The sequence below is a fragment of the Balaenoptera borealis genome, assembly GCF_965194805.1.
Source record: "Balaenoptera borealis genome assembly, chromosome: 1".
NCBI lineage: Eukaryota > Metazoa > Chordata > Mammalia > Artiodactyla > Balaenopteridae > Balaenoptera > Balaenoptera borealis.
In genome coordinates, this window is record NC_138860.1 from 187,646,606 (window position 1) to 187,659,380 (window position 12,775).

At 39.1% G+C, this 12,775-nt stretch overlaps 1 protein-coding gene across 4 annotated transcripts in view; it reads left to right on the forward strand.

Moving 5' to 3' along the window:
• RERE (arginine-glutamic acid dipeptide repeats) overlaps nucleotides 1-12,775 on the forward strand; it is a 417,780-nt gene that overhangs the window by 32,547 nt on the left and 372,458 nt on the right. The gene's annotated exons all lie outside the window — the stretch shown is intronic.

Consider the following 12,775-nt stretch of genomic DNA (forward strand, 5'->3'; position numbering starts at 1 on the left):
CCACCAACAGTGCAAGAGGGTTTCCTTTTCTCCACACCCTCACCAGCATTTGTTGTTTGTAGATTTTCTGATGATGCCCATTCTAACCGGGTGAGGTGATAACCTCATTGTAGTTTTGATTTGCATTTCTCTAATGATTGGTGATGTTGAGCAGCTTTTCATGTGCCTCGTGGCCATCTGTACGTCTTCTTTGGAGAAATGTCTGTTTAGGACTTCTGCCCATTTTCTGGTTGGGTTGTTTGTTTTTTCAATATTGAGCTGCATGAGCTCTTTATATATTTTGGAGATTAATCCTTTGCCCATTGATTCGTTTGCAAATATTTTCTCCCGTTCTGAGGGTTGTCTTTTCGTCTTGTTTGTAGTTTCCTTGCTTTGCAAAAGCTTTTAAGTTTCATTAGGTCCCATTTATTTATTTTTGTTTTTATTTCCATTACTCTAGGAGGTGGATCAAAAAAGATCTTGCTGTGATTTATGTCAAAGAGTGTTGTTCTTCTTATGTTTTCCTCTAAGAGTTTTATACTGTTGGGTCTTCCATTTACGTCTCTAATCCATTTTGAGTTTATTTTTGTGTATGGTGTTAGAGAGCGTTCTAATTTCATTCTTTTACATGTAGCTGTCCAGTTTTCCCAGCACCACTTATTGAAGATACTGTCTTTTCTCCATTGTATATCCTTGCCTCCTTTGTCCTAGATTAGTTGACCATAGGTGTGTGGGTTTATCTCTGGGCTTTCTCTCCTGTTCCATTGATCTCTATTTCTGTTTTTGTGCCAGTACCATATTGTCTTCATTACCGTAGCTTTGTAATATAGTCTGAAGTCAGGGAGTCTGATTCCTCCAGCTCCATTTTTTTCCCTCAAGACTGCTTTGGCTATTCGGGGTCTTCTGTGTCTCCATATGAATTTTAAGATTTTTTGTTCTAATTCTGTAAAAAATGCCACTGGTAATTTGATAGGGATGGCATTGAATCTATAGATTGCTTTGGGTAGTATAGTCATCTTCACAATGTGGATACTTCCAATCCAAGAACATGGTATATCTTTCCATCTGTTTGTGTCATCTTTGATTTCTTTCATCAGTGTCTTATTGTTTCCTGAGTACAGGTCTTTTACCTCCTTAGGTAGGTTTATTCCTAGGTATTTTATTCTTTTTTTGCAGTGATGAATGGGATTGTTTCCTTAATTTCTCTTTCTGATCTTTCGTTGTTAGCATATAGGAATGCAAGAGATTTTTGTGCATTAATTTTGTATCCTGCAGCCTTACCAAATTCATTGATTAGCTCTAGTAGTTTTCTGATGGCATTTTTAGGATTCTCTATGTATAGGGTCATGTCATCTGCAAACAGTGACAGTTTTACTTCTTTTCCATTTTTTATTCCTTTTATTTCTTTTTCTTCTCTGATTGCCGTGGCTAGGACTTCCAAAACTATGTTGAATAATAGTGATGAGTGTGGCCATCCTTGTCTTGTTCCTGATCTTAGAGGAAATGCTTTCAGTTTTTCACCATTGAGAATGATGTTTGCTGTGGGTTTGTCATATATGGCCCTTATTATGTTGAGGTAGTTTCCCTCTGTGCCCACTTTCTGGAGAGCTTCTATCATAAATGGGTGTTGAATTTTGTCAAAAGCTTTTTCTGCATCTATTGAGATGATCATATGGTTTTTATTCTTCAATTTGTTAATATGGTGTATCACATTGATTGGTTTGTGTGTATTGAAGAATCCTTGCATCCCTGGGATAAGTCCCACTTGATCATGGTGTATGATCCTTTTAATGTGTTGTTGGATTCTGTTTGCTAGTATTTTGTTGAGGATTTTTGCATCTATATTCATCAGTGATATCGGTCTGTAATTTTCTTTTTTTGTAGTGTCTTTGTCTGGTTTTGGTATCAGGGTGATTGTGGCCTCATAGAATGAGTTTGGGAATGTTCCTTCCTCTGCAATTTTTTGGAAGAGTTTGAGAAGGATGGGTGTTAGCTCTTCTCTAAATGTTTGATAGAATTCACCTGTGAAGCCATCTGGTCCTGGACTTTTGTTTGTTGGAAGATTTTTAATCACAGTTTCAATTTCATTCCTTGTGATTGGTCTGCTCATATTTTTTATTTCTTCCTGGTTCAGTCTTAGAAGGTTATACCTTTCTAAGAATTTGTCCATTTCTTCCAGGTTGTCCATTTTATTGGCCTAGAGTTGCTTGTAGTAGTCTCTTAGGATGCTTTGTATTTCTGCGGTGTCTGTTGTAACTTCTCCTTTTTCATTTCTGATTTTATTGATTTGAGTCCTCTCCCTCTTTTTCTTGATGAGTCTGGCGAATGGTTTATCAATTTTGTTTATCTTCTCAAAGAACAAACTTTTAGTTTTATTGATCTTTGCTATTGTTTTTTTGTTTCTATTTCATTTATTTCTGCTCTGATCTTTATGATTTCTTTCCTCCTGCTAACCTTGGGTTTTGTTTGTTCTTCTTTCTCTAGTTCCTTTAGGTGTAACGTTAGATTGTTTATTTGAGATTTTTCTTGTTTCTTGAGGTAGGCTTGTATAGCTATAAACTTCCCTCTTAGAACTGCCTTTGCTGCATCCCATAGGTTTTGGATCGTCGTGTTTTCATTGTCATTTGTCTCTAGGTATTTTTTGATTTCCTCTTTGATTTCTTCAGTGATCTCTTGGTTATTTAGTAACGTATTGTTTAGCCTCCATGTGTTTGTGTTTTTTACGTTTTTTTACCCCTGTAATTGATTTCTGATCTCATAGCGTTGTGGTCGGAAAAGATGTTGATATGATTTCAATTTTCTTAAATTTACCGAGGCTTGATTTGTGACCCAAGATGTGATCTATCCTGGAGAGTGTTCCATGTGCAGTTGAGAAGAAAGTGTAATCTACTGTTTTTAGATGGAATGTCCTATAAATACCAATTAAATCTATCTGCTTTATTGTGTCATTGAAAGCTTGTGTTTCTTTATTAATTTTCTGTCTGGATGATCTGTCCATTGATGTAAGTGCGGTGTTAAAGTCCCCCATTACTATTGTGTTACTGTTGATTTCCTCTTTTATAGCTGTTAGCAGTTGCCTATGTATTGAGGTGCTCCTATGTTGGGTGCATATATATTTATAATTGTTATATCTTCTTGGATTGATTCCTTGATCATTGTGTGGTGTCCTTCCTTGTCTCCTGTAACATCCTTTATTCTAAAGTCTGTTTTATCTGATATGAGTATTACTACCCCAGCTTTCTTTTGATTTCCATTTGCATGGAATATCTGTTTCCATCCCCTCACTTTCAGTCTGTATGTGTCCATAGGTCTGAGGTGGGTCTCCTGTAGACAGCATATATATATGGGTCTTGTTTTTGTATCCACTTAACGAGCCTGTGTCTTTTGGTTGGAGCATCTAATCCATTCACATTTAAGGTAATTATCGATACGTATGTTCCTATTACCATTTTCTTAATTGTTATGGGTTGTTGTTATAGGTCCTTTTTTTCTCTTGTGTTTCCCATTTATAGAAGTTGCTTTAGCATTTGTTGTAGAGCTGTTTTGGTGGTGCTGAGTTCTCTTAGCTTTTGGTTGTCTGTAAAGCTTTTGATTTCTCTGTCAAATCTGAATGAGATCCTTGCCGAGTAGAGTAATCTTGGTTGTAGGTTCTTCCCTTTCATCATTTTAGATATATTGTGCCACTCCCTTCTGGCTTGTAGAGTTTGTGCTGAGAAATCAGCTGTTAACCTTATGGGAGTTCCCTTTTATGTTATTTGTCATTTTTCCCTTGTTGCTTTCAGTAATTTTTCTTTGTCTTTAACTTTTGTCAATTTGATTACTATGTGTCTCAGCGTGTTTCTCCTTGGGTTTATCCTGCCTGAGACCCTCTGCGCTTCCTGGACTTGGGTGGCTATTTCCTTTCCCAGGTTAAGGAAGTTTTTGAGTATAATCTTTTCAGATATTTTCTCTGGTCCTTTCTCTCTCTCTTCTCCTTCTGGGCCACCTATAATGTGAATGTTGTTGAGTTTAATGTCGTCCCAGAGGTCTCTTAGGCTGTCTTCATTTCTTTTCATTCTTTTTTCTCTATTCTATTCCGTGGCAGTGAATTCCAGCATTCTGTTTTTCAGGTCACTTATCCGTTCTTCTGTCTCAGTTATTCTGCTATTGATTCCTCTGGTGTATTTTTCATTTCAGTTATTGTATTGTTCATCTCTGTTTGTTTGTTCTTTAATTCTTCTAGGTCTTTGTTAAACATTTCTTGCATCTTCTCGATTTTTGCCTCCATTCTTTTTCCGAGGTCCTGGATCATCTTCACTATCATTATCCTGAATTCTTTTTTTGGAAGGTTGCCTATCTCCACTTCATTTAGTTGTTTTTCTAGGGTTTTATCTTGTTCCTTCATCTGGTACAAAGTTCTCTGCCTTTTCATTTTGTCTGTGTTTCTGTGAATGTGGTTTTCCTTCCACAGGTTGCAGAATTGTAGTTCTTCTTGCTTCTGCTGTCTGCTCTCTGGTGGATGAGGCTGTTTAAGAGGCTTGTGCAAGTTTCTTGATGGGAGGGACTGGTGGTGGGTAGAGCTGGCTGTTGCTCTGGTGTGCAGAGCTCAGTAAAACTTTAATCTGCTTGTCTGCTGATGGGTGGTGCTGGGTTCCCTCCCTATTGGTTGTGTGGCCTGAGGCGACCCAGCACTGGAGCCTACCCTGTTCTTTGGTGGGGCTAATGGCAGACTCTGGGAGGGCTCACGCCAAGGAGTACTTCCCAGAACTTCTGCTGCCAGTGTTCTTGTCCCCATGGTGAGCCACAGCCACCCCCCGCCTCTGCAGGAGACCCTCCAATACTAGCACGTAAGTCTGGTTCAGTCTCCTTTGAGGTCACTGCTCCTTCCCCTGGGTCCTGATGCACACACTACTTTGTGTGTGCCCTCCAAGAGTGGAGTCTCTGTTTCCCTCAGTCCTGTCGAAATCCTGCAGTCAAATCCCGCTAGCCTTCAAAGTCTGATTCTCTAGGAATTCCTCCTCCCGTTGCTGGACCCTCAGGTTGGGAAGCCTGACGTGGGGCTCGGAACCTTCACTCCAGTGGGTGGACTTCTGTGGTGTAAGTGTTCTCCAGTTTGTGAGTCATCCACCCAGCAGTTATGGGATTTGATCTTACTGTGATTGCGCCCCTCCTACTGTCTCATTGTGGCTTCTCCTTTGTCTTTGGATGTGGGGTATCTTTTTTGGTGAGTTCCATTGTCTTCCTGTCAATGACTGTTCAGCAGTTAGTTGTGATTCCGGTGCTCTTGCGAGAGGGAATGAGCGCACGTCCTTCTACTCTGCCATCTTGAACCAGTCTCCCAGAGATGGTTCTATTACCACTCTGTGACATTTCTTTTGTGTAATTTCCTTTTCTCTTTATCTCATTGTGTTTGAATATCATTGGTATCATATGTTTGTACTGTTTTTGAACTTATTTTAAATGTAATTTTTGCATTTTCCTTGCTTTATAAAGTGGTAGTAGAAGTTAATTGTATAAAAGTTAGAAAGTAGGGTTAAAAAGAAACTTAAAAGGATCCTAGACAACTAATGTTAGCTATTTGTGATATGTTCTTCCAGATTTTTTTCCTACATAGGCAGTATTAATACATTTAAAAAATAGTATCATGTTAGATATATTTTTGCGGTTACTGTTTACTCAGTAAAATATGAATGTTTCCATGTCATTCAGTGTCAATAAATTTACTTTCAGGATTTTTTAGCATCTTTGCCATAATTTACTGAATCCGATTATTATCGAACATTTCTAACATCTGCTATTTTCCTCACCCAATTGTGTATTGTATCTTTAATATGGTTTATAATGGTTGCATAGTGTTTTGATGTGTGGGTACACTGAGAGTTGACAGTAGTGAAGGGTTGCTTTTAACCCCTGACCTGACTGACATGTCATTTATGGAGGCCAATTCAGTTTCATAGTTATGGCCACACACATAAATGTTTTCTCTGAGTATGAACTCCCAGGATTTTTGGAGTTTGTTTTGTTTTTTTTAATGAGAGGAAGTTGACCATGCCAGCCTTGGTCTTTGTGCCATTTCCTGGACCCAGAAGATTTATACTGAAGAATGTTGGGTGTTTAACAATTAGGAATTTATTTTGCCATGTTAACAGCAAGATATTCTTATTTGCTTTTCTTCAGTGAAAAAGGGTAAATAATCACTGACTTTTCACCTTAATTAAGCATTAAAAGCAAAATTGGGCATTTAAGTATTATGAGAATTATTACAATGATATAAATTGCCTTGCATTTTCTTGTGTGATGTACACGTGTTTTGCAGAAAGCTTTGATTGAAAATATTTACACAGAAAATGAGCTTGTAGTATGAACACATTAAAATAACTAATTTATCACGCCCTAAAATAAATCTCAGTGTCTACAGCATCCAAGGACTCCTAAAAGCTGATTCTTAATTTATTTGTTTTTGGCTGTGTTGGGTCTTCGTTGCTGTGCACAGGCTTTCTCTAGTTGTGGTGAGGGGGGCTACTTTTCATTGCAGTGCATGGGCTTCTCATTGCGATGGCTCCTCTTGTTGCCGAGCACGGGCTCTAGGCACAGGGGCTTCAGTAGTTGCGGCATGCAGGCTCAGTAGTTGTGGCTCTTGGATTCTAGAGCGCAGGCTCAGTAGCTGTGGCCCACAGGCTTAGTTGCTCCGCGGCATGTGGGATTTTCCTGGACCAAGGCTTGAACCCGTGTACCCTGCATCGGCAGGCGGATTCTCAAACCACTGCGCCACCAAGGAAGCCCCGTAAAAGCTGATTCTAAAGATAGGATTGAACTGGAAAGAATGACTACTGACTTTTTTCATATAACTTCTTCAAAGCACTTTTCTGAAGTGAGTCTTTTACTTATTTGTTAACTTGTTCATTGTTTGCACATCACTGCCCCCCCCCCGCCCCCCGCACACCAGAAAGCAAGTCACAGTTGTAAATTTACCACTGTATCCCCAGTCCCAATTAATAAAAATTGTAAAATGGATGAATGAATTGTATTAGATCTGTTTTTAATCCATTTAAGTTGCTGAAGAATTAACTTCTGAAAAGAGAGTAATTTTCCAGATACACATGAGTAAAATGAAATGAAGCAAAGAGTGTTTTTCTGGGGTGTTCTGGTGATGTAGAAGGATAATCTGGGGGTCCTGCTTTTCTGTAAATAGTATTCTTCCCTCTAACTCGCCTAGATAACAACCACAACTCTACCATTTTGACCATCTCAACCATTGCATGTTTTTCTAACTATTGATTCTGAACTTGTGTGTTTTTTTTTTTTTTAATTGAAGTATAGTTAACAATGTTGTGTTACTTTCAGGTGTACAGCAGAGGAGTGATTCAGGTATATATATATGTGTGTGTGTGTGTGTGTATATATATATATTTGTTTTTTCATTCTTTTTCTGATTTTTTTCATTATAGCTAATTACAAGGTAATGAATGAAGTTCCCTGTGCTCTACAGTATGACCTTGTTGCTTATTTTATATATAGTAGTTTGTATCCACTAATCCATAACTCCTAATTTATCCTCCCCCCTTGCCTTTCCCCTTTAGTAACTGTAAGTTTGTTTTCTATGTCTGTGAGTCTGTTTCTGTTTTGTAAATAAGTTCATTTGTATCATTTTTTTAGATTCCACATGTAAGTGATATGATGTTTGTCTTTCACTGTCTTACTTCCCTTAGTATGATAATCTCTGGGTCCATCCATGTTGTTGCAACTGGCATTATTTCATTCCTTTTTATGGCTGAGTAATATTCCATTGTATATGTATACCACATCTTTATCCATTCATTTGTCGATGGACATTTAGGTTGCTTCCATGTCTTGGCAATTGTATATAGTGCTGCTATGAATATTGAGGTGCATATATCTTTTTGAATTAGAGTTTTCTCCGGATATATGCCCAGGAGTGGGATTGCAGGATCATATGATAATTCTATTTTTAGTTTCTTAAGGAACTTCCATACCGTTTTCCAAAGTGACTACCAATTTACATACAACTATGGAGCAGGTGGGCTCCTTAGTTGCAGCCCATGGGCTCCATAGTTGTGGCATGTGAACTCTTTTTTTTTTTTTTTTAAAGTATTTGTTTATTTATTTATTTATGGCTGTGTTGGGTCTTCGCTTCTGCGCGAGGGCTTTCTCTAGTTGTGGCAAGCGGGGGCCACTCTTCATCGCGGTGCACGGGCCTCTCACCGTCACGGCCTCTCTTGTTGCGGAGCACAGGCTCCAGACGTGCAGGCTCAGCAATTGTGGCTCACGGGCTGAGCTGCTCCGCGGCACGTGGGATCCTCCCAGACCAGGGCTCGAGCCCGTGTCCCCTGCATTGGCAGGCAGACTCTCAAACACTGCGCCACCAGGGAAGCCCCGGCATGTGAACTCTTAGTTGTGGCATGCATGTGGGATCTAGTTCCCTGACCAGGGATTGAAACCGGGCCCCCTGCATTGGGAGTGCGGAGTTTTAACCACTGTGCCACCAGGGAGGTCCCTCCAGCATTTATTATTTGTAAAACTTTTTGATGATGGTCATCCTGACTGGTGTGAGGTGATCCCTCATTGTAGTTTTGATTTGCATTTGTCTAATAATTAGTGATGTTGAGCATTTTTTCATGTGCCTATTGGTCATCTGTGTGTCTTCTTTGGAGAAATGTCTATTTAGGTCTTCTGCCCATTTTTTGATTGGGTTGTTTGTTTTTTTGTTATTGAGTTGTATGAGCTGTTTGTATATTTTGGAAATGAAGCGTTTGTTGGTCACATTGTTTGCAAATATTTTTTCCCATTCCTGTAGGTTGTCTTTTTGTATTGTTTATGGTTTCCTTTGCCGTGCAAAAGCTGATAAGTTTGATTAGGTCCCATTTGTTTATTTTTGCTTTTATTTCTATTGCCTTGGGAAACTGACCTAAGAAAACATTGCTATGATTTATGTCAGAGAATGTTTTGCCTATGTTCTCCTCTAGGAGTTTTATGGCATCATGTCTTATATTTAAGTCTTTAAGCCATTTTGAGTTTATTTTTGTGTATGGTGTGAGGGAGTGTTTTAACTTCACTGATTTACATGCAGTTGTCTAGCTTTCCCAACACCACTTGCTGAAGAGACTGTCTTTTCTTCATTGTATATTCTTGCCTCCTTTGTTGAAGATTAATTGACCGTAGGTGTGTGGGTTTATTTCTGGACTCTCTGTTGTGTTCCACTGATCCTTATGTGTATTTTTGTGCCAGTATCACACTGTTTTGATTACTGTAGCTTTGTAGTATTGTCTGAAGTCTGTGAGGGTTATGCCTCCTAGCTTTGTTCTTTTCCCTCAGGATTGCTTTGACAATTCTGGGTCTTTTGTGGTTCCATGTAAATTTTAGGATTATTTGTTCTAGTTCTGTGAAAAATGTCATGGGTAGTTTGATAGGGATCGCATTAAGTCTGTAGATTGCTTTGGGTAGTATGGCCATTTTAACAGTATTAATTCTTCCAATCCCAAGAGCTTGGGATATCTTTGCATATTTTTGAATCATCTTCAGTTTTCTTTATCAGTGTTTTCTAGTTCTCAGCATATAAATCTTTCACCTCCTTGGTCAGGTTTATTCCTAAGTATTTTATTTTTTCTTGATGCGATTTTAAAAAATTAATTAATTAATTAATTAATTAATTAATTTTTGGCTGCATTGGGTCTTTGTTGCTGTGTGCGGGCTTTCTCTAGTTGCAGCGCGTGGGGGCTACTCTTCGTTGCGGTGCGCGGGCTTCTCATTGAGGTGGCTTCTCTTGTTGCAGAGCAGGGGCTCTAGACGCATGGGCTTCAGTAGTTGTGGCTCACCAGCACTAGAGCGTGGGCTCAGTAGTTGTGGCGCATGGGCTTAGTTGGTCCGCGGCATGTGGGATCTTCCTGGACCAGGGCTCAAACCCGTGTCCCCTGCATTGGCAGGTGGATTCTTAACCACTGCACCACCAGGGAAGTCCTCTTGATGTGACTTTAAAAGAGATTTTTTTTTTACTTTCTCTTTCTGACATTTCATTGTTAGTGTAAAGAAATGCAATCGATTTCTGTATGTTAATCTTGTATCCTGCTATCTTGCTGAATTCGTTTATCAGTTCCAATAGTTTTTGTATGGAGTCTAGGGTTTTTTATATATAGTATCATGTCATCTGCATATAATGACAGTTTTACCTCTTCCCTTCCAATTTGGATGCCTTTTATTTCTTTTTCTTGTCTGATTGCTTGTGGCTAGGACTTCCAGTGCTATGTTGAACAGAAGTGGTGAGAGTGGACATCTTTGTCTTGTTCTGAAATTTTAGTTCTTATTCTGGTGCTAATTTGATGTATCTAGGATAGCACTACAGACATTATAATGAGAGCATTAACTATGAGCTACATATGTAATTTAACATTTTCTAGTAGCCACTTAAAAAAAAGGCATGAAATTAACTTTAGCAATATACTTTTTGTAACCCATTGTGTCCAAAATATTATTTCAACATATAAATAATATAAAATTATTAGTGAAGTTGTTTATGTTCTTTTTTTCTTTTTTATTTCCATACTAAGTATTTGAAATCCAGTGTGCATTTTACACTTATATCTCAGTTTGGATGAGCACATTGCAGGTGCGCAGTAGCCGCATATGGCTGTGTCTGCTGTATTGGACAGTGCAGATCTAAGGAATCATTTAAAAACAAAACTGTGAACCAAAATGCTAATAATATAGGTGATGGCAAAGATATCCATTTTATAGTCTTTCTGAGGATGGCTTTAATAGTTTTCTTTTTTGTTTTTTTTGGGGCTACACCACACGGCTACGGGATCTTAGTTCCCCGACCAGGGATTGAACCCAGGCCCTCCGCAGTGAGAGCACCGAGTCCTAACCTCTGGACTGCCAGGGAACTCCCCAATAGTTTTTTTTTTTTTTAACGCTTATTTGGTGCAAATAGGTTTGTGTAACTATAGTAACTTTTTAAAAAATTAATTAATTTTAGTTTTGGCTGCATTGGGTCTTCGTTGCTGCGCATGGGCTCTATCTAGTTGCGGCGAGCGGGGGCTACTCTTTGTTGCGGTGCGCGGGCTTCTCATTGTGGTGGCTTCTCCTGTTGCGGAGCATGGGATCTAGGCACACGGGCTTCAGTAGTTGTGGCACGTGGGCTCAGTAGTTGTGGCTTGCGGGCTGCAGAAAGCAGGCTCAGTAGTTGTGGCGCACGGGCTTAGTTGCTCTGCGACATGTGGGATCTTCTTGGACCAGGGCTTGAACCCGTGTCCCCTGCATTGGCAGGTGGATTCTTAACCACTGCGCCACCAGGGAAACCCCTATAGTAACTTTTTGCTTCAGACTGGACATTGAATTGGTGAAGGGTTTAAATAGGATAATAAAAATATGTTATTATGGATTAAAAAAAATCTAGGGGCAGTTCCCTGGTGGTGCAGTGGTTAGGTCTTTGCACTCTCACTGCCGAGGGCCCGGGTTCAATCCCTGGTCTGGGAACTAAGAATCCTGCAAGCCATGTGTTGCGGCAAAAAAGAAAAAAAAAAAATATCCAGGAACCCTGAAGTTTGGTCACATCTAGTCCCTCCTTTTTGAATATTAAAAAAAAAAACAAAACAGAAGTGGGTGGAGAGCATCTAACTATAGCTGTAACATTAAGGGCTTTAAGGGCAAAAAGATCTGAAGCATATCTGGCAAAATGTTAACATTTGTTAAATCTGGGTAGTGAGTACACATGGTGTCCCTTGTATTCTCTAAGTCTGTACATTGTAAATATTTCATGAAAAGATTTAAAGATATAAAAAACTATTCATAGTAGTAAAATGTGAATGAGAACATTATTTGGTGTGTTATAAATTCTGGAAATGGTGTTGTGCTTGTACTTTTATGTAGTGACTGTACTCTTTCTTTTGCCTCCAATTAGTAGTGAGTTGCAGAAAAATGACAACTTATATTCATTAACTACATTCTTTGGATGAGACTTGTTATGGAAGACATAGCATCTGGATATGATTTAATGTAATTTCACATTATAGCTATACCATTTCGAAGAATGTAGTATTTCTTAGACATCTTGGTTTAGACAGATGTTTGACTTACAGATCTTTAAGATGTGAAGTAGTAGTGAAATTTTTGGAGTTAAACATTTTTAAACTTTTTTTGGTAATTCAGTCAACAAAATTATTATTTTTTAAAATTTTATTTATTTTTGGCTGCTTTGGGTCTTCGTTGCTGATTCTTAACCACTGCACCACCAGGGAAGTCCCAGAGTTTTATGATTTTTAAAAATACGTTTTAGGTTTAACTTTTCTTGTAATATAAGTGGTTTAGATATCAGGAATTCTTCATTTAGTGATTGTAGCCTATCGAGCCTTCTTTTCTCTTACCTCGTGCAAACAGCTTTTGCAGCCCTTAGCCTAGAGCAGGGGTCAGCCTGCTTTTTTTGTTAAGGCCTAGATAGTAAATGTTTTAGGCTTTATGGGCTGGCTGGTGTTGGTCACAACTATTAAACTCTGCCCTTGTACCCCAAAACCGCCATGGATAATATGTAAACAAATGGGCATTAAAAAAATTATTTATTTATTCTCGGCTACGTCCGGTCTTAGTTGCGTCACGTGGGATCTTTCATTGCGGCATGTGGGCTTCTCTCCAGTTGTGGCGCGTGGACTCCAGAATGTGTGGGTTTAGTAGTTGCGGTGCGCAGGCTCTGTAGTTGCAGTGCACAGGCTCTTTAGTTGTGGTCCGCAGGCTTAGTTGCCCTGTGGTATGTGGGATCTTAGCTCTCCGACTAGGGATCGAACCCGAGTCCCCTGCTTTGGAAGACGCA